The sequence below is a fragment of the Sciurus vulgaris genome (assembly GCF_902686455.1).
Source record: "Sciurus vulgaris genome assembly, chromosome: 11".
In the NCBI taxonomy this organism is placed as follows: domain Eukaryota; kingdom Metazoa; phylum Chordata; class Mammalia; order Rodentia; family Sciuridae; genus Sciurus; species Sciurus vulgaris.
This window is the reverse complement of record NC_136472.1, coordinates 21,683,801-21,705,915: the sequence shown is the minus strand read 5'-3', so window position 1 is coordinate 21,705,915 and position 22,115 is coordinate 21,683,801. Positions and strand designations below refer to the sequence as shown.

General features: G+C 35.5%; 2 pseudogenes across 2 annotated transcripts; both read right to left on the bottom strand.

Moving 5' to 3' along the window:
* Positions 1-7,184: 7,184 nt before the first annotated feature.
* LOC306638462 (olfactory receptor 10AG1-like) lies at positions 7,185-11,618 on the bottom strand (annotated as a pseudogene). Its single transcript has 2 exons — positions 11,587-11,618; positions 7,185-8,105 (listed from the first exon to the last, which is right to left on the bottom strand). The product of its transcript is annotated as an olfactory receptor 10AG1-like (transcript).
* Positions 11,619-20,489: 8,871 nt separating this feature from the next.
* On the bottom strand, positions 20,490-21,427 carry LOC306638968 (olfactory receptor 10AG1-like; annotated as a pseudogene). The gene has a single exon. The product of its transcript is annotated as an olfactory receptor 10AG1-like (transcript).
* Positions 21,428-22,115: the final 688 nt, after the last annotated feature.

Genomic DNA, 22,115 nt, shown 5'->3' with positions numbered 1-22,115 from the left:
CATTTCTAAGGACTCCTTTGTGGCATAACATATGGTCTATTTTCGAGAAGGTTCCATGTGCTGCTGAGAAGAAAGTGAATCTGCATGTTGATGGATGGATTATTCTATATATGTCTATTAAGTCTAGGTTATTGATTGTGTTATTGAGTTCTATGGTTTCTTTGGTTGGATTTTGTTTGGAAAATCTATCTAGTGGTGACAGCGGTGCATTAAAGTCACACAGAATTATTGTGTTGTGCTCTATGTGATTCTTGAAATTGAGAAGGATTTGTTTTATGTACAGGGATGCACCATTGTTTGGGGCATAAATATTTACTATCGTTATGTCTTCCTGATTTATGGTTCCCTTAAGCAGTATGAAATGTCCTTCTTTATCCCGTCTGATTAACTTTGGCTTGAAGTCAACTTTATATAATAAGGATGGAAATACCCGCTTTTTTACTGAGTCCATGTGTGTGGTTTTTTCCCATCCTTTCACCTTTAGTCTGTGGATGTCTTTTTCTATGAGATTAGTGTCTTGCAGGTAGCATATTGTTGGGTCTTTCTTTTTAACCCATCCTGGCAGTCTGTGTCTTTTGATTGATGAGTTTAGGCCATTAACATTCAGGGTTATTACTGAGATATGATTTGATTTCCCAGGCATTTGGCTTATTTTTGGTTTTTAAGTTGGCTTGGTTCTCCTATGAGTGGTTTTTCTCTAAGGAAATTCCTCCCTTTGCTGATCTACATTGTTGTTTTTCATTTCCTCCTCATGGAATATTTTGTTGAGAACATTCTGTAGTGCAGGCTTTCTATTTGTAAATTCTTTTAACTTTTGTTTATCATGGAAGGATTTTATTTCATCTTCAAATCTGAAGGTTAGTTTTGCTGGGTATAGAATTTTTGGTTGGCAACCATGTTCTTTCAGAGCCTGAAATATGTTGGTCCAGGCCCTTCTAGCTTTTAGAGTCTGGGTTGAGAAGTCGGCTGCTATCTGTATTGGTTTCCCCCTATATGTAATCTGATGCTTTTCTCTCTTGGCCTTCAAAATCTTATCTTTATTTTGAATGTTAGGCATTTTCATTATAATGTGTCTTGGTGTGGATCTGTTGTGATTTTGTACATTTGGTGTTCTGTAAGCCTCTTGTACTTGATTTTCCATTTCATTTTTCAGGTTTGGGAAATTTTTTGATATTATTTCATTGAATATTTTGTTCATTTCTTTACTTTGTATCTCTGTGTCTTCCTCAATCCCAATAATTCTTAAATTTGGTCTTTTCATGATGTCCCATAGTTTTTGGAAATTCTGTTCATGATTTCTTACCATCTTCTCTGTTTGGGTGACTTTATTTGCAAGATTAAATTTTGTCTTCAATGTCTGAGGTTCTGTCTTCCAAGTGGTCTAGACTGTTGGTGATGCTTTCCATTGAGTTTTTTATTTGGTTTATTATTTTATTCAAGGATTTCTGTTTTTTTTTTTTTTTTTTTTTTTTGAGAATCTCTATCTCTTTGTTAAAATGATCTTTTGCTTCCTGGTGCTCTTTCAGCTTATTGGTATTGTCATTCATTGCCTGCATTTGTTCTCTAATCTCATCCTTTGTTTCACAAACCATCTTAATCATGTATAATCTGAAGTTCTTTTCTGATATTTCTTCTAACATACTGTCATTGGATTCTATTACTATAGAATCTGGATTTGTTTGGATCATTTTCTTCCTTTGTTTTTTCATGTTGTTCATATATCTTCCCCTCTAGCAGTGCAGATCTGGGGTATTGCTGATTTCCCCCTATAGGCTTATAGTGCCCTATACGTTTCCAAAACCCTTTCTTTAAGGGGAGGTCAATATTAGCAGTGCCCAAATCAGACACTATGCAATCCTAGACCAAATAGCCTCTATGAGGACAATAATAAAATTGTCATAATAAACAGAATGAGTCAAATGTTATATTCAGTATAACAAACAGGTTTGCAATAAGGTCTGCAGTTTCTAATGGAGGACAAAGTGGATGCAGAGGGATGTAGAATGTGGCTGTTAATGGGATAAGAAAAGAATATACAGAATTTCTAGAAAATAGAAAGGGTGAGAGTGTAATCAAAAGAAATTGGATATTAGCATGTAAAAAAAATGGAGAAAGAGACTCTGAGGGAACAGGTAAACAAAAGGAAAAGAAATCAAGAAAAGTAAAGAAATAAAAACTTAAATTTTTTAAAAAGGAGAAAATAAGAAAATCTACAGTATAATATTTATATACTAATGAAACCTCCCAGTGTTCAGTAGCCTGATACATGAGAGGTACCTGATAATGAGCTTCAAGCCTCCAGCAGGTGTCTGAGGATGGGACCTGCCCCACCCAAATATCGGAGCTCTGGCTTCCAGGATTATCCAAGATGACCCCTCTGGCTTCAAAATGTGTTGGCAAATGGGGAGCTGCAGCTCAGGGGTGGATGTGGTCAGCTGGTGGTCCTGGAGGTGGGATGCAGTTGGTCCGGCAGGTTTCCTGGATGTTCAGTGTGTTTGGTGTGGTTGTGGGTTCCTGGATGCCAGGTGCAATCAGTTGGTCTTGGGGTCCTGGCGGCAGGGAGCAGTCAGTTGATGTGAGGGCCCCAGAGGCAGGAAGTAATCAGTCGGGCTGAGGGATCCTAGAGATGGGGCTCAGTCTGTCTGTCCGGCCAGGGGTCCTACGGGGCCTGGCTGTTGTCTCAAAATGGCGGCAGCCACCTGCAATCAAACCTGCAGGTACTGTAACAGTGAACTTCCAGGCAACAGCAGGCAGCTGGCGCTCCACTGGTGGTTGGCAATCTGTTTGCTGACCGTTGTCAGAAGATCAGGAGATGAATCTTGTGTGTTGGGTGATGGATAGGTGTAAGGCAAGGCGATGTACCAGCCAGAGGCAGGCAAATGGTGGATGATAGATGCCTGACAGTGAGCAATCTGCACTCAAAAAAGGCATCAATATGCTGGCAGACTATAGGTCATCACAGCAGTCAAATGGGGTAAACACCAGGGGATCAATAAGCAGCAAAAACTGCCTCACGGAGAAACGGATATGCTCTGCTTGAAACTGGAGTTACAGAGGGACAAGGAACGCAGCCTCCCTCTAATCCGCCGTCTTGGATCTCCAATATTATTTATGGTTAATTTAATTTTAGCATTAAAATATACATGCATAATTAATTGTTGTTTTAAATTTCATTTGAAATTTGAATTAGGCCATAGCTTTCTCATCCTGTTAAGTTAGAGAGATCTTCATGTATTTTATATACATTTCCTTTGATGGATATATGACTTTCCAATATTTTCCTGAGTCTGTAGTCTGTATTTTTATTTTCCCAAGAATGTTAACAGAAAAAAATGTTTAATATTGATAAAGTCTAATTTATAAATATTTCTTTTGTAGTTTTTGCTCTTGGTAAAATGCATGATATATGCCTATACATGATTACACATATTTTATCATACATTTTCTTCCAACAACTATATATTTTAAACATTCTATACCTAAATAAGTAACAAAGTCAATAATTTCTTAAGCAAGAATATTAGTTTTTGGGTTTTCTGCATAGAAGTTCAATTTATTTCAAGAAGTCCTTTTTATCCTTCTCAAAAAATTTGTACAAATATGTTGTACCAATAAAATGTTGAAGAAAATTAATCCAACATAAAAAGGAATACTAAAATTCCACTGTGTTTTGAATGAGACAGTTTCCATTACCCACTTTCAGTTACAAGGAACAGAAGATATACCAGGACATTACCTGCCAGATAAATTAGCAGCTATCTAATTATTAGAGGAGAAGGTTCCTGTGACTTCAAGCAGCATATTGGGATGGAATGTTCACAATTATTATAAATTATGTCACCTTCGATTGCAAGTCATTGTGGGGGTGGGGCCAACATTATAGCTATGCCAGGCTGTTCATAGACTTTGGAACATATTAGCCAACATTTTAACAGGAGTTTTTGGGGAATGAGAAAATGAAAATGGGTACTGTCCAAATCCTAATTATTGTAGTGATCTGAATGACTGGGTGCAAGTGTAAGACCCCATACACACCCAAGGCTGTCCCAAGAGGGATCCAGGTGAAGATGACCATGTATGCAGGGAGACTAATCCATTAGAACTTGGAAAGTTCCTGAAAGTTTAATACATTTCCCAACTTTCCAATCCAGTCAAAAATTCATCAGTAAATAAAATTTTGGAAGTCTTTTCCTAGATTATTAAGGTACAATAAAGATCATTTGGCTGGTCACTATACTGAACAATGGGGGATTCTTAGGAATTTGGACATTGGAATATAATCAATAACAACAACAATAATGACAATAATAACTAGATTTTATCAGTTGTTTTAAAACAAAGTGATTCCATGATAGTAGTCTAGGCAAGAGACTAAACAAACAGATGGCAACTATACGCATTCATAAATAGCACTGGAATCTGGAGATGCTGTAGGGTGTTAGATCAACTGTTCAGTTTTCACCAGACTTTATGAGATATGTAACAAAACAAAAAAGTATGATCTATGCACAGAAATAAAATCAAATACATCAACAATACTAGGTTGCTTCTACAAGCTTCTGCCCTATGAGGAATGTGAAATAAAGTCTTTGAGTTGAAAGGAAGTGACACCATAGATCAAGTCAAAATTATAAAAACCAAAGAGAACCTTTGTGAAACTAATTATACCAGTAATTATGAGGCATAGTGTTTATATGATTCTTCCATTGTCCCTTTAAAAAATTTAAAGTAGCAATTTAAAACAGTAATTTAAAGCTGTAATTTTGCACAATTTACAGCTGATTCTGAAAAAATAAAATTACTTTAAAAGATAATATGATTAATTTTATAGGAAACAATTAGATGACTTAGACAAATCAACTACCAGTATGACATCACACCCAAAATGATATGCAATAATGTAAAATAAAATATCTAATGGACTTCTAATGAGTAATTGAATCAGTCATTAATGAATCTCTACACAAAAAGCCAAGTAAGAGAAGCATTCCCTAATTATTGTATTTTTCATCTTACTTTCAGTTTTGTATTTCAGCAATTGTAATGCTTTCGTACTGCATTGTAATTATACATAAGAGTTGAGATTATTTTGATATACTCAACTCATGCTGGCATGGATTTAATTGGATTCATTTCAGTTCTAAGTGCCTCCTCTTTCCCTCTCCTCAACCTTCCTGTATTAAGCTTCCTCTAATCTGTTGATCTTCCTTCTACTTACTTTTTAAGATACATAAATGTTGAAACTTAGAGAAAGAAAGATAATCAAATCAAAATATTTGTTTTTAAAATATTGTTTTTATGAAGTTCAATAAATATACACATATATATTAAATGATTGAGAAAGCTAAAAAGAGATAAATCACAAATAGTAAATATGAGGATCAAAAGGAAATTTTACACCATAATTCACAGACTTTATTGAAGTACTAATAACAATACTCCTAATAAATGTCAAACTATGAGTGTGCCAATTAAATAAGAATAAATCTGCAAAATGCACAAAATTTCATCCTTTCTTAAGCTGAAATGTATAATTCGTATAGCCCACCTAACTAGCAGGAAAATTGAACTTTTCTTTAAAAGGCCCCAATATAATATGAAAGCAGTGTGTATAGGACTTCAACAGGTCCAGATGACAGAGTAATTTACATGCCCAAATTCTCAGGTCCTTTCTCCTACTACATTATTTTCTCTCTAATTCTTTATTAATGACCTCATGAAAGTCGACTTAGCATAGTCTAAGCATAGTTTACCTGTCTATTTAACATTCAGGAATCACCCTAAAGCTGACCTCCGCAACAGTGCAGCCCCTTTCTGGGACATCCCTGAAGGAGATTGGTGAAGGGATAGGTCACCAGGGGGAAGAATTCTGAACTTCTGAATGTTCATTTAGTTTGGAAGGAAAAATGGCTAGATGTGGCATTGTGTACCTATCCATGGGTTAAAGGTAATTGGTGAAGAGTTGTAGATTTGGAAGAAATTAAATTAAAAACTGATCATTAAGTAGTCTTTATCTTTAGAAAAGATACATAAATATATTTCTCCGAGTGATCCATAAAGAAGTGAAGATATTTGTGAACCATGTGAATGTTTATCAAATGTTGACCTCAGCTGAGGAGGTTTTGGATAATCAAAGAATTAGGGCAAAGCATTCAATGGTTACCACCAAGCCTCTTTGCCTAGGTACCATCAGTGTTGTCCAAGGGCTGCTATGCCAGGGACCATGCAGACATAGTTATGCATGGACACAGCAGCATGAACTTCCAATCATCATCCTCAATCTGATTAGAGACACTGATGAATATCTAATCTGTCAGGAGAAGTGATTAACCCAGAATTCTTGATATGACAACATTTCCTGGACTGACCTTCTATCTCGTTAGTGGCAGGTGGATTACATTGGACCTATTCCATCATGAAAAGAGAAGCACTGTGTTCTTTCAAAGATAAATGCTGCTTCTTCCAAAATTCACTTCTTTCAAACAATATTCTTTCTATATTTCACAGTAGGGACAGTAAGAAAAAAAGGACTCCTCAATTTCTATCTAAGTGCACAGCTTATAATTTTTCCAATTTCTGCTTGGAAATTATTTTCCTGAAATTATTCCTCATACTATTCACCAAGCCCACTTTTGAAACTACATGTTTTTTTTTTTTTTTTTTTTCTGTAACAAGTGGCTTCTCTAAATAGTCATTGTTTGGTGTAAATATGTGTGTGTGTGTGTGTGTGTGTGTGTGTGTCTGTGTGTGTGTGTGTATTTGTTACTGTATCTGTTGTACATTTGATTTCCATTGCAGACCTGTTTTTAAAAATGGTTGTCACAAATCTATGGATGTGAAGGATGTGATTTTTAATAAGTGATACAAAGGAGTCTGTAATATTACTTACTAAATTAAAATTATTTCTGTCAATAGTGTGTTGAGAATAAGTGTTGCACACACATACGAAAATAAATATCAATGAAATGATCTGGAATTTTTTGACACATGTATAGCTTAAGACAGAACCATCTCCCAACATCACAAATAAAATTTAATTTTAAGATAGTTATCACTGAAGAGATCCATAAGACAGAGCTAAAGATACATACCACTGGAGATTTTATTACAGATGCAGAAAAAAAAACAAGTCTTGCAAATATAATTTACATTGATTCAAGTAAACTATTCACCTATTAATTTTCTCAAAGCCCTTTGACATCCTTGCTCCTCAGGCAATACATCATGGGGTTAAACATGGGAGGCACGATAGCATAGAAAAAAAGAGAAAGCACTTTGTAAATTTCTGCTGAATGACTAAACTCCTGTCTTATATATGTAATAACGGATGTACCAAGGAATAATAGAACTATTGTAAGATGACATGAGCAGGTGGAGAAGGCTTTGACCCTGCTTGTGGCTGATGGCAATTTTAGGACTGTAGATATGATTTTTATATAGGAGATAAATATGAACAGATATGGGGCTGAAACAAACAGCACAGCAGTCATGTAGACCATGAACAAATTAGTGAAGGCTTCCCCACAGGCCAGCTTAAGTACTGGGGGGATGTCACAGAAGAAGTGGTTGATTATGTTGGAAGAATAAATTGGTAGAGAGAAAACCTGGAGGGTCTGCTCTACTTGGACAGGAATTCCACTGATCCAGGAGGCAGCCACTAGCTGGATATAGACCTTGTGGGTCATGACTAGAGGATACTGCAGAGGGTTACAAATGGCCACATAACAGTCATAGGCCATCACTGCCAGAAGGAAACATTCTGCTGCTCCCAGGACAAGAACACACATCTGTGTAGCACAGACAACCAAAGAAATGGTCCTTCTCTGGGTTCCGAGATTCATGATCATTCTGGGGAGAGTAACTGAAACATAACAGATCTCCACAAAGGAAAAATGGCCAAGGAAAAAGTACATGGGGGTATGGAGAGCAGGATCCGTTTTGGTATTACCAATATAGTTCCATGCCCAGCAGGATGATCATGTAGATGACAAAGAACATTCCAAACAGAAACCCACTGGAGATGGGGAACGTCAGCAAACCCCCAAAGGACAAATTCCATCCATGCAGTTAGGTTTCCTTCTGGTGTTTTTACCTGGTGTTTCCATCTGTGGAAAGCAAAAACTGAACATTTGCTTCTCACTTAACTTCATGGATAGTAGCCTGCTCTCTAAATGAATCTGGTAATTCAGATTGATAGTTAAGACCACTTTTGATTGTTTGTCCTGCAAGAAACACATCCAACCTTTCTACATTAGATCCTATGAATGATCCTGCACACATTGCCCTGAAATTTCCTAAAATTATCCAGATGTCTTCTGTCAATAGTGCAGGATAACTCAAGCTATTCACAGGCGGGTGCAACTGACCACATTGAAGATGAATCCATGGGCCTGTCATAGTATTTCAGGTTTAATTAATTACAATTAGTTTGTTTAGTTGATTACAGTTCTTGAAAATCCTCTTCTTTTTCGACTTTGTGTATTTTCTCAATCCTGCTTCAATAACACTGTGTCCACAGATTTTCATCTTTCATACTTTTAATATTTTATTATTTATTTTTAGTGTGCTGAGGCTCAACTCAGGTCCATTGAGGTACATTCCTGGCCTTCATCTTTAAAAAAAATTTAACAATTATATAAAAACATGAACTTGTACATATCAATGGGGTTATGTTATGTTTTTGTACAGGAATTCACTGAGTAATATTTAATTCATGTTACATATTTATGATCACAAACATTATTTCCTTATGGTGAAATTTTTCATGATCTTTCATTCTAGTCTTTTGAAATATAGTGTACATTTTTATGTGAATATTGCCACTTTTCATTTCCTCCCATCATTCGATTTGAAAATAAATGCCTTTATCTTATAGTTCATAATTGTAGGAAGTTACAGGGAATATTTTATGACAAAAGGAAAAATGTATCCTTCTGTAGGTTATCAAGTGGGAAGTGCTGGAGGGTTTTAATTAGTATGGGAACGTGGATCCAGATAGAATCAAGTAAGAAAGTAACTGATAGAAATGCAGTTGTGGTGAGGTACGTGATAGGGAGTAAGCGTGTGGCACATGTGAAAAGAAGAGACTGGCCACTAACTTAAACTCCATGCGCAGAGGACCCTCCACAGTCTCTGCTGTTCCAAAAACAAAAACCAAAATGAACAAACAATATAAAACCCCAAACAATCAAAAAACCTTTACAAACTACTCAAATTTTATTTTATCTTTTAGAAACAAACATATTTTGGCTCGATGAAACTGGAAAATTTCTTCATTTACCCATAGGTTTTATGATTGCAAGTTAATACAAATCTTTTATTGAACGTGGGTTTGAATCCTGACTCCAGTATTATTTTCGGTGATATAAGAAAAATGTATTAACATTTCTAACGTAACTTATTTGTGAAAATTAAATGAGATGACATTGGCAAAATATCAGTGACCCATTTTAAGGTGATTGCATCTAGTTATGTCTCTAAACATATACTTAGGTACACAATAAAAACTGGGCATTCCGGTTAACACATCATTAGCCCATCACCCCAGCATGATGTCACATTGCTTAGGAAATTTTATTTCATATTGTTATCGGCTTACTTTTTAGGCACTTTATCCCATTCTTTCTTTTCCTTTGGGTCAGGATGATGGGAAGTTGAGTTGAGTCCTTTGATAAAACATCAGAGGTACTCATTCATTCTCAGGGAGCATTAGTGTGTACACAATTCTAAAAGTACTTCTACTTTAGATGTTCCATCCAAGGTGTCTTCTGCTTCTTTGTCTTCACTAATCCCAGCCTTGCCTATTATTCCTTCAAACCTGGTTCTTTCACTTTGTCCCCTAAACACAGTATAATGGGAGTCATGAAAGTGGGACAGAGTTCTACCTGTATAGACTGGAATTGAATTACAGCTCCTCTTCCTGTTAGTTGTGAGACTTATGCAGATAGCTCTATTTCTTGTGCCACAAGTCTATAAACAAAACAAAACAAAATATAAAACCAAAAACAGGCTAAGAGTTGTATGCCAACTTAGGACTAGTATGCAAATTACCAATGTTAACATATGTAAAACACCTTTAAGAAGGCCATGGCATTTATCAAGTCTTTTATAAATGCTACTTATTAATATTCTTTTAAGTTTATTCACTGTTTCAGGAAACATGAAAAAATATTCTCTACAGTAATTTCCTTTGCATGACTTGTTTTTTGGAGGAACAGAGAGAGATCTTAGAGCAATCTCTTTAAAGTCATGAAATCCCCAAACTCTCAAGATGAATATTCAGGAGTTTCTCTGCCACTTTTTTTTTTTTTTATTGTCATTTCTATTCTGTTGTTCTACTACCCCAAAACAAATCATTTCTCAGTCCATGTGTTGAAATTTGGCCTCTTATTTTTATAGCCTTTTATTATCAATAATCATCTGAGAGGTAAGGTCTATATCATTTATTACTTCAGATTAGTATTGATCTAAAAAATGGTTGTCCACCTTGTATGGTGCTCAATATTTTATTTAGAATTGATTCAAAGTAAGAAACACTACATAAATTACTCCTTTTAAGAGAAAGAAAATGACAAGAATCCAAACTTTATGTATTGTTAAGTGAGTGGCCAATATTTAATAAAAGTAATTTTACTATTACTATAACATTCGTGATAAACAAAATATAACTTAATGTTGTACAATTCCATATTTGTTAAGAAGATATTAGTACCTAAAATGAAATAAATATTATTTCATGCAAAGAAACCAAGGTAGAGAGAGCAGAAATTTGTCCAATATGCTCAAATAAAATTATGCTACCCTTCATTTTAGTAAATGTTCATATTTTTATGACCAAAGGTAATAAAGTTTTGCTAATGTTTACATTTCTATAACCAGTGAATAGAAAAAAATTTAATGCTCTATTTTTTTTTCTAATTTAAATTTGAGCCCCCTACTTTCTGGAAAAATCCAAAGATTAAAGTAAGATGTAATAAAATTCAAGTTCTACCAACTAATTGCAAGCTAACTAAGCTTCATATTTCTGTGTATATTTCCTGTAATTAAAAAAAACTTAAACCATAAAATAAAATTAAAGAAAAAATTTGATGCTATAAGCATTTTAATGCACAAATAACTATTTTTAAAAAATTATTATCCTAATTTCTCGACTACTATCGTGCTTATATTACTCAAAGATTGTAAGTCTGTCTTCATGGAATTTTTTTCTCTAAATCATCTATTAAAATATAATCTAGACTGAAAATATATACAGAAAACATTTCCTACAAAGTGTGAACTTGAAATCAAGTTGTCCTATACTGTTATCTGTAGGAATTTAGGTCAGTCAATGCACAGAGGAGCAAAAGTCCTTTGAGTGGAGCAAACTCCTCAGGACAAAAGGTACTCTGTTTAAATGGCTTAGAGATGTTCTGCAACTCCTCTGTCCTTGAGGCCTGGAGACTTTATCTTATTATAATAACCTTTGGTAGTAGTGGACTCTGAGAAGCAAGCAAGTTATGTGATCTGCACATGCACAAATCTAACTGTACTATGTAACCTAGGTAACTTGATATGACCCTGGATTAGATATAAAACTGGACTGACTTTCCCAGGAATTTACTTCTTCTCTTCGCCATCCTCTGTGCTTGCCTCTTTATTGCTCTCCCTTAACCCTTATAGTTGGACTCGAATTAACCTTTACAGCTGGCACCCTGAGCAGGGATACTTTGGGACTTGTTTATGGGAGAAGGGGATACCTTACTGCCTGGAACAGGCTTTGACGTGCAACACTCATCAGCTGGTACTGATCTCACTGTAAGCTACAGGGAATTCCCTGTCTGATGCTCAACCTCATCGTTGGACTGAACTTTCTTATTTGCTTAGTAAGACTAAACATTCTGTAAGTAATGCTGATCTCGCTGCTTTGCTGTCTGAAATAGATTCTTGCCTTCCATGGTAACCAGAGGGTAGGTCCTTCAGACCCAAAGATTGGGAAGACATAGGTAAAAAATGGCATGAGGAGATGAGAACTCCTATACCTGTGTTACATGCTTGGTATTTGTGTCAAGACACTATCTCAAAAATAGCCTTGATGGAGTTGCAAACTTCTCTGGCAGTCTCTAAGACTGAAGTTTTTTCTCAGCCATCTACTTGCATTCCTACTCCTTCCCCTCCTTTTCCACCTCTAGCACATTCTCATTTATCTGAATGTCTCAGACAAGCAGCTGCAGAGGGAAAAACTCAGACCTTGGCTCTTTGCCCCCGTAGATTAAACAATGTTAATAAACCAGAATATGAACAATTGTCTTGTTGTGTTTAAAGAATTAAGAAGGACAGTGTTGGAAAGAGGAATTAATGTAATTTCACACAATATAATAGAGGGACAGGGAATGGGTTAAGCCTTGTTTCCTAGAGATTGGAAAGCATTGGGGAAAATGGTGACTTCTTTGCCCAAAATAATGTTTTTATAAGAATATTCTGATTTAGCCCATGTTCAAACTGAGGATAATGCTCAAGGAAATGTTAATATTGATTATGATAACTGGTTTGGCCTGGGGCAAAGAGGGTTTGGAGAGAACATCATGATGTAAAATGCTCCACATACTGAACTTACAGCTATAGAGCTTGTTTTCTCAGCTGGATGTTGGTTTAGCTTTGGTCCCATTCCTTCTTTCTATTCCACTGTTTCTCCCTTGTGGAAAGGAAATGTTTATTATTGTGTGAATTAGGAAGTTTTTATTTTCTTAACAATTTTTAAAATTTATTCTAATTATTTATGCATGACAGTAGAATTCATTTTGACACATCATACCTAAGTGGAGTATAACTTCTCATTCTTGAGATTAAACATGATGTAGAATCACACATGTCATGTAAGCATATATGCACACTGAGTAACAATGTTCAATTCATTTTACTATCATTTCTACCCCCACACCCACTTCTCTACTTTTTCTCCCTTCTGTCTAGTCCAAAATAACTCTATTCTCTTCCCACCCCTTATTGTGAGTTAACATTGAATATTAGAGAAAACACTCAGTTTTTGGTTCTTTGGGATTTGCTTATTTCACTTAGAATAAATCTCCTGTTCCATCCATTTACTGGCAAATATCATAATTTCATTCTTATTTAATTCTTAGTAATATTCCACTGTGTATATACCACAGTTATTTATCCATTCATCTGTTGAAGGGCATAAAGGTTGGTTCCATAATTTAGCTCTTGTGAATTGAGGTGCTATAAACATTGATGTGGCTGTGTCACTATAGCATGCTGATTTTAAGTCGTTAGGGTATAAATCTAGACATGGGAAGACTGGGTCAAATGATTGTTCCATTCCAAGTTTTCTTAGGAATTTCTATATTGATTTCTAGAGTGGTTCCACCAATTTGCATTCCCACCAGCAATCTGTGAGTGTACCTTTTCCCCAACATTCTCACCAACATTAATTGTTGCTTGTATTTTTGATAGTTGACATTCTAACTGGATTGGAATGGAATCTCAGTGTAGTTTTGATTTGCATTTCTCTAATTGCTTGAGATGTTGAACATATTTTCATATATTTGTTGATCAATTGTATTTCTTTTTCTGTGAAATATCTGTTCAATTCCTTAGCCAGTAATCCATCATCAAGAGTAGCCATAGTCTCAACAGTTGCAGTATTGCCCAAAACTCCAACTCCAAAATCTCATGAGACTCAAGGTGAGATCTTAGCTGTGAGAATGAAAATCAAAAGCAAATTGCATACATCTAATTCCATTATAATAATATATTGCATATATAATGCCATTATAATTCCATTATAATTAAATACACAGTTTTCATTTTATTTTCACTCTCAGAGCTAGGAACTCACCTTGGGTCTCTTGAGAATTTGGACTTGCACTTTGAGGTAATGCTGAAACTGTTAAGACTATGGGGTCTCTTGGCAATTGATGAAATGCATTTTTTCATTGTGTGATAGTCAGGAGCTTTTGAGGTCAGAGATGAAATGTTATGATTTTGATATATTGTGTCCCCCCAAATCTCCTGTTTGAGACAATATATGTACACAGAAGTATTGGCTAAAATAAGTACAATGTTACTTTTTATGTGTTCATCTGTTTATTAATTATACATTTCTCTCTAAAATTAGTTTGAATTTTTCCTCATGCATCATCGAGTACTATTTATTATTAGAATCAACTAATTACTATATTCTACAAGTTGTAATGTTAACATCAAATTCATTTTAGATGTACAGATGTTATTTAATATTTATTAGATATACAAATATAATTTATTTTCATTGCTATAGATTCCAAAAAGTATTTTTCATATATATATATATAAATAACAGTAGGTAAATTAAATTTTTAGAAAACTTTATAAATATGATTCTATCTTTTGAATAAGATGTATTTCCCATTTAAAAATATTTTCAGAGGTAAAATGATTACATTTTGAGAGCTATAGTCTAATTAGTGAATTGCTCCACTAACATGGAATAACTGGTGGCAACTGTAGGCAGGTAGGCTGTGACTGAAGGAAGGAGGTCACTGGGGGGCATGCCTACATGATTTGTATGCAAACAAACAGAGAGAGTAGACCTCTCTCTTTGCTTGCTGGTTGCCACGTACAGAGCTGCTTTCCTCTGCCATACACTTCCACCATCATGATCTGTTTCACCTGAGGCTCAGAGAGTTGAAACTGTCTGACCATGGACTGACACTCTGAAATGTGGAGCCAAAATAAACTTTTCCTCCTCCAAATTGTTCTCTTCAGGTCTTTTTGTCATAGGGATGCATAAGTGGATTAAAACATAAGCCAGCCAATTGTTAGTATTTTATCATACCAGCTCAAACAGTCGGAGACAAACAGAAAGATGGCAGAAACATTGTTTGAATTATATTAAAATATTAGCAAAATTGAATGGCAGTGAATTGCCAATAATTTAGAAAAGGCAGATTGTCCTCCACATTAACTCACCTCCCTCTCCTATATGCACTTTTATTGCAGCATCTACAGACTGCTTTGAGCTTCACAATTTCCCTTATTTTTAGAATCATTGGGTAAGAACTAAAGAGAAGGAAAGTTAAAATCCTACACAAGGGTATCCCAGAAGAGTGTACTGATTTGATTAATTATGACTTTTTCACTTTGAATTTTAAAGTGGAGTATTCATTATATGTAATTAGTTTGCGGGAATTCATGACAAATGGAAACTTGGGCAGATGGTCATACTCTTCTATCTCAAGATTCCACACAGTCAATGCAACGTGAAATGTTATGATCTCTTTCATACTGTCTAGTTCATGCTGAAATTCCTTCCCTTCTCCATCTGTTCAAATCGGATTCTGGCAACAAGCATTACTGTCCAAATATTGTGGTACCAGTGATTGTGGAGAGTTAATATCATAGTTTCCACACCTTGACATTATTCTTCATCTTTGCTGCTGAAAATACTAAATATACAAATGAGAAGGAGATGGGATATCTGTGTAGATATGCAACACAATATAATTTAATCTATTTCTGCATAAAACAGGAATTTAGTCTAGATTATTTGTAATGTCCTTTCCAGATAGAACATTCTGTCTCTATGAATTATTATTTTAATCTCATGTGAACCCATCCCCACTACTGAAATGACTTTAATTTGAATGAATTCTTGTTTGTACAAAAAGTTTGTGTTACATCCGTTTTAGTCAGCTCTGTGTTGCTGTGACCAAAAGACCAGAGGAGAACAGCTTAAGGGAGAAAATGTTCATTGTGGCTCTGTTTTCATAGGTTCAGTTCATCATCCACTAACTCAATAGATCTGGGCCTCAGGTGAGGTGGAACATCATTGCAGAAAGTAATAGCAGAGGAAAGCAGTTCAGAACATCACAGTCAGGAAGCAAAAAAAAAAAAAAAAAAAAAAGAAAGATCTACACACCAGAAACAAAATATAAACTGCCTAGGATTGCCCCCAGTAATCTCTTTCCTCCAGCTACACCTTACATGACTGCTGTTACTACTCAGTTAATCCGCATCAGTGGATTAGCCCACTGATTAGCTTATACATCTCATCATCTAATCCTTTCACGTCTGAACATTTTTGCATGGTCTCTCACATGAGCTTTGGGGGATACCTTATATAAATCATTAAAATGTCTCTAGTTTTTTTTTTTTTTTCCTAAATGAAATAAGAGTCAAAAGAATAATGGTGTCAGGGAGATAGTGGTAGCATGGGGGTCATGAGGCCCCAAACTCATAAACATATGTTCTTCAACTGGTCTCTTATTCGAACTTGAAATTTCATAGGTGTGATATCACGGTGGACACACAACTTATTTTGTGCCCAAGTGAATTAAAAATAATACCATGGTGCACTACTATGATTAATTTACAAAAGTCAAAGTGAAAGCATTGAAAATACAAAACACTGGTGAAGATGTGTAACAACCTTCTTGACAGTGGAATGAGAACTGACATTTCACTTCAGAAACCTGCCTGACCATTTCTGCTCTACCTAGATATACAAATGCCACAAGAACCAGTTTTTTCTTAGATTCATGCTCAAGAGAATTGTGCTCTGAGAGACATACCCCGAGATGCAAATTTTTTCACTGTTGCTTTATTTGTAATAGCACACATGGGAAAAAAAACTCAATTTTTAAAAATTTATTACATCAATTCAACAAGCTTTTCTTTAAAATGTCAGGTAGCATATATGTTAGACTTTGGAGACCTGAACACTCTGTCATAACTCAGGTTTACCCTTCTATCATATAAACAGAATTAGGTGGTTTATTAATAACTTTGTGTTTTGAGTCCCCAAAATTTTATGTGCCATATTTTGTCAATTTTAGCTTTATACTAAACAAAAAAATTATGATGTTTATACTGGAATTTTACACACAAATGAGAGTGAATGAATTACCTGCATATCAATCACATTTGGAAATATCACAAACATAAAGTAGAGTGAAAGAAGACAAAAAGCAAAGAAACATGGAATAGTGTAAAAACTTCATGACTACAATATTCAGCAAAAATACAAAATCGATGGCCATTTCATGATGAATTGGCAGAGACCATACATTACTGGTAATTTTCTTTATTTACATAGTTATGGGTAAACAGAATATATATGAAACTCCAAAAACTCAACACCAAAAATAACAAATATCGCAATTCAAAATGGATAAGAGACCTCGATAGATGTTTTGCAAAAGAAGACGAATGGTCAACAGGCGTGTGTCCACATACTCAACCTACTAATCATGGCAGAAATGCAAACTGAAACATCACCTCACCTTGATAGAACAGACTGTGATCAACAGAACAAAACAATAGTTAGAGAAGATGTAGAGACTAGGGAACACTTGCACAATGCTGGTGAGACTATAAGTTCATGCAGACATTATGAAAAAGTGTATGTGATTTCCTCAAAAAATTAAAAATAGCACTATCATGTGATCTAACAGTCCCTTTTCTGAGTAATATTTAGAGGAAATGAAACCAAAGTATTAAAGGGAATCTGCATTCATGTAGTCATTACAGTACTATTCACAACAGCCAAGAAATACAAACCATCTGAGTGTCCATCAACTGACAGTTGAGTAATCAAATATTCTGCATACATACAATGGACTACTAGTCAGCCACTAAAAGAATAGAATCCAGGGACTGGGGTTGTGGCTCAGTGGTAGAGCACTTGCCTAGCATATGTGAGGTACTGGGTTCAATTCTCAGCACCATATATAATTAAATAAAATAACCCTCCATCAACATCCAAAAATATTTTAAAAATAGAATCCTGTGATTTGTGATAGTATGGATATATTTGGAGATCATTATGTTAACTGAGGTAAGCCAAGAGCAGATCAGGTATCGCATGATCTCACTCCCACATGGAATCTTAAAAATGTTAATATCACATACATTCAGAGTACATTGCTGGTTAGGAGAAGTAGGGGAGAGTAGCAGGTTACGAGGATAACGGAAAGCTTTCTCAATGAGTTCTCAGATTCACTTACATATGAGAAAGAATTCTGCTGTGCTATTGCACTTCGGGGTGACTAGAGATAGCAATACTGTACTCCATCATTTGAATCCCTAGAAAAATGGGATTTTGAAATTATTCCCAGAAAGAAATCATGAAAGATTTTGGAGATAGATACATCATTTATCATGAAGTAAAAAGTACATAATTTATGTAAATATCAAAATATTACATGGTACATCATTAATATGTGAACTTTAGTGTGTTTACATATCACTTAAAATTGATTAAAATGATCTGTAGTCATAAAGCTATATCATTTTTGGTGTCTATACTCAACAAGAAGTACACAGACCTCTTCAGCCTGCTCCTCTCAGTTGTTTTCCTGCTCTGATGAGCATCTCTGCTATCCCTCCACTCTGTCCTCACACCTTCCATTCTACTCTCTGCTCTGAGTTCACATTTGTGGGTTACACATAGGAGTGAGATCATAATGTGTTTTTTCTTCATTGTCTGGCTCACATCATCTACTCTAATGGCCCCCAGTTTTTTCTACATTGCCACAAATGATGCGATTTTCTTCATTTTTTAAGAACAAACGATATTCCATTGTGTTTATGCCAGCTTCTATGGATCTGTTCAGCCGTCGATGTACAGTTAGACTTATTCCATGTTCACACTTTGTAATTAATGCTAAAATTAGCATGGCAGTATAGCATACTGACCAGTCTCCTTCAGACGCATATTCACTAGTGTGCTTGCTAGATCATATTGCATTATTTCTCATATTCTGAGAACCTCCATGCTTTTCTCTATATTGACTGAATTAATTTATATTCTGACAAATGTGTTCAAAGTTTCATGTTCTGCACATCCTGACCAAGACTTTTATCTTTCATCTTTTGATAACAACATTCTTCAGAAGTGAAGTGATATCACCTTGTGCCTTTAATTTGTTTTTCTCTGACAAGTAGTGATGTTGGGTAGTTGCCTTATATAACTGTCACTTTTAGGCCTTGAGGATGTCTGCTTATGTTTTTTTTTTTTTTTTTTTTTTCCCCTTTTGAAAATTTAGATTATTTGTTTCATTGTATGGAGATTTGGAGTTCTTGATATGCTTTGGATATTAACCCATTAGATTTTGAAAAGGCTCCTTCCCATTCTGTAGGTTGTTTATTCACTCTCATGATTATTTTATAGCTTTGAGCCAAAATTAAGCTATTCTGTAAGTCCAGCAGTGGCTTTATTCATTTTAAAATAAAGGTATCAGCAGAGCTGCATGTTTTTCAGGAGAATAGCCTGAGAAAACCCCTCATTGCTCAATTATTTTATTGAAAGAATTCTGTTCTTTGAGGAAGTTCAACTGTGATCTCTGCTTTCAGTGAGTGTTGGTTAAATGTCATTGGTGGCTTCTCAAAGTCACCACTTTGGCATGTGGTCCATTCATGGAAAGACAGCAAAGGCCGTTGGGTCCTTATTACCTTATTATCTCTCACTTTTACTTCCTTTTGTCATTGAGTATCTCCGACATACTCTTCTTTGTTCCTTCTCTCTTTTAGGGCACATGTCATCAATGGGATACCTGGATAATTTCCTAAACTCACAGTATGTGATCTGGCCCAACTATGCAAAGTTCCATGTGTCATGTACTTACTGTATACAAAAGCCCCATGAATTAGGATTTTTAGTCTATCACAGTGTTCCAGTGAATTGGATGACTGGTTTATAAGGACTTTATTTGATCAGATCTCTAACTGTTAAAATTATTAACTGGCACATCATATGATATTGCATTCTATGGAAAGTTTGTTAGGCTACCTAGGGCCAAATTCTAATGCATTCATATTAATGAGTGGCTTTAGATGTTTAATTGAGTGAATAACTTATCAGAAAAGAATGTTGTATTTTATTTTGTACTCAGATAGGAAAGGTTAGGGAAGAAAATTAAATGCTCATAAACTTTTATTTTGATATTATCTCTGGATAAATTTAACACTGACACTCAGTGAGTTAAATGTGCTATCCTTGCTTAGTGGTAATATAAAATCTCAAGAGATTGCCAAGAGGCTGAGGTAGACAACAGCAATATCTTTTATGCTTTTCTCATTTAATCACTCTCTTAACAAACATTTAGTATTCAACTACAATTGGCAAGTCTATATATTAAATCAAAGGAGAAAAACAACCACTATAACTGTGAATACATAAGAAATTATTTAGGTAAATAATTTGCCAGTTTATTTCAATTGCAAGTCATAACATTGAATTCTGCTCATATAATTTACAAGGGACACGTAACATACATTGCAATTTTATTGATGAGAAAATAATTTTCATTAGATACAAAATACTAAAGATAAATTTATTTGCCTAAGAGATGTCCAAGCAGAGTAAATTTCAGGCAAATGTTCAGAAATAATGCAAATGGATAAGTTAGAAGTGATAAGCATCTCAAAAGGGAAATGTACAGATATGAAATATTTTTCTGATAATTGTGTGATGAGCAATGCAAACCTTCATACATAAACCCGTGATACTATCATTTAAGCAACAGTCTTTTCAATGCATCAATCACATCCCTATTCCTAAGGCTGTATATCCTGAGATTAAACGTTGGGTTATTATGGTGTGGAAATGAGAGAGTAGTTAGTTCCTGCAGAATGGTTGGATTTGGGTCTAAGCTAGGTAATGGTACCAGATCAAAAAATAAAATCACAACCACTAGGTGTGGGGAGAAAGTGGAGAATAACTTCACATGTCCTTGGGTGTGAGCAACCTCAGAATAGTAAGAATAATTTTGGTGTAAGAGGCAAGTATTAACATAAAAGGGGTTATAATAACCAATATCACAACTACATAGACAGATACCTCATGCACTGAGGTGTCCCCACAGGCTAGCTTGAGAATGGGAGATGTGTCACAGAAGAAGTGGTTGATTTGGTTAGAATGACAGAAATGCAGAGAGAATATTTGCCATGTCTGCCCTACCTGGACTGGCATTCCCCCAAGCCAGGAGCCAGCTGCCAGTTGATGGCACTTCTTTGGGTTCATGACTAGAGGATAGTGCAGAGGTTTGCAGATGGCCACATAGCGGTCATAGGACATCACAGCCAGGAGGAAGCATTCTGCAGTTCCCAGTACAAGGAAGAAGCACAATTGGGTGGCACAGCCCAGTAGGGAGATGCTCCTATCCTGAGTCCAAAGGCTGACCAGCATCCTAGGGAGAGTGACTAAAACATAACAGATTTCCAGAATAGAAAAGTTTGCCAGGAAAAAAAAATACATGGATTTGTGCAGTGCAGGGTCAAGCCTGGTTATTATGATTATGAGGCTGTTCCCAGTGAGGACAACCATGTAAATGATGGAGAACAACCCAGAGAGAAACCCCTGGAGGTATGGAATTTCAGAAAATTCCAGCAGGACAAACTGTACCACTGTGGAGACATAGTCTTCTGCTTCTACCTCTTCATGATTCATCTGTGGGAAAAATTCAGTCAGAAGTAGAAAATTAACTTCATTTTCTGTGGGGGCGCCTGGCTCTCCTTATAGTGCTTGACAGAGTTCCACTGAAGGATGATTGCAAAGTCTTATCCTAAAAGGATTGCATGCCAGATGTATGCCTCCCTAGCTTGGAGTTTTCCTAATAATATACTACTCACTTCAGTCTGGGGATCTTGGTAGAGGTGATGGGAATAATTCTACAAATTTCCAGAAAAACATCATGGAGACAAAACACATGTTGAAACCCTGTGATGATTAACCTCACTACAGCAGAATGTTTTTATTATGTTAAAAACCAAACACTACATTTACTGGCACAGCCAGAACCTGTTGGGGCACAGAAACTTATAGATAACAATGTTTCCCCAAGTTCTAAGCACAAAGCACCTCCCACAGTAGATACTAGATATGGACCAGCTTATTTTATCAATGGCAAGCCCTGGTGATTAAGTAAGGATAATCTGTAAGGTTACTGTTTTCTCATAATCTTTCAGTAAAAACCATTTCTGCCTATGCTTTGGAAACTTCTTTGATTTTGTTAGTCACAAGCCTGTCATCAAAGCCTGAAAAAAAATTTATATAAACCCAGCCTTCCCCAGAATAAAGTGGGAATGATTGCACCAGAACTAGTCTGTGTCTCTCATTCTCCATCCATCGCTGACAC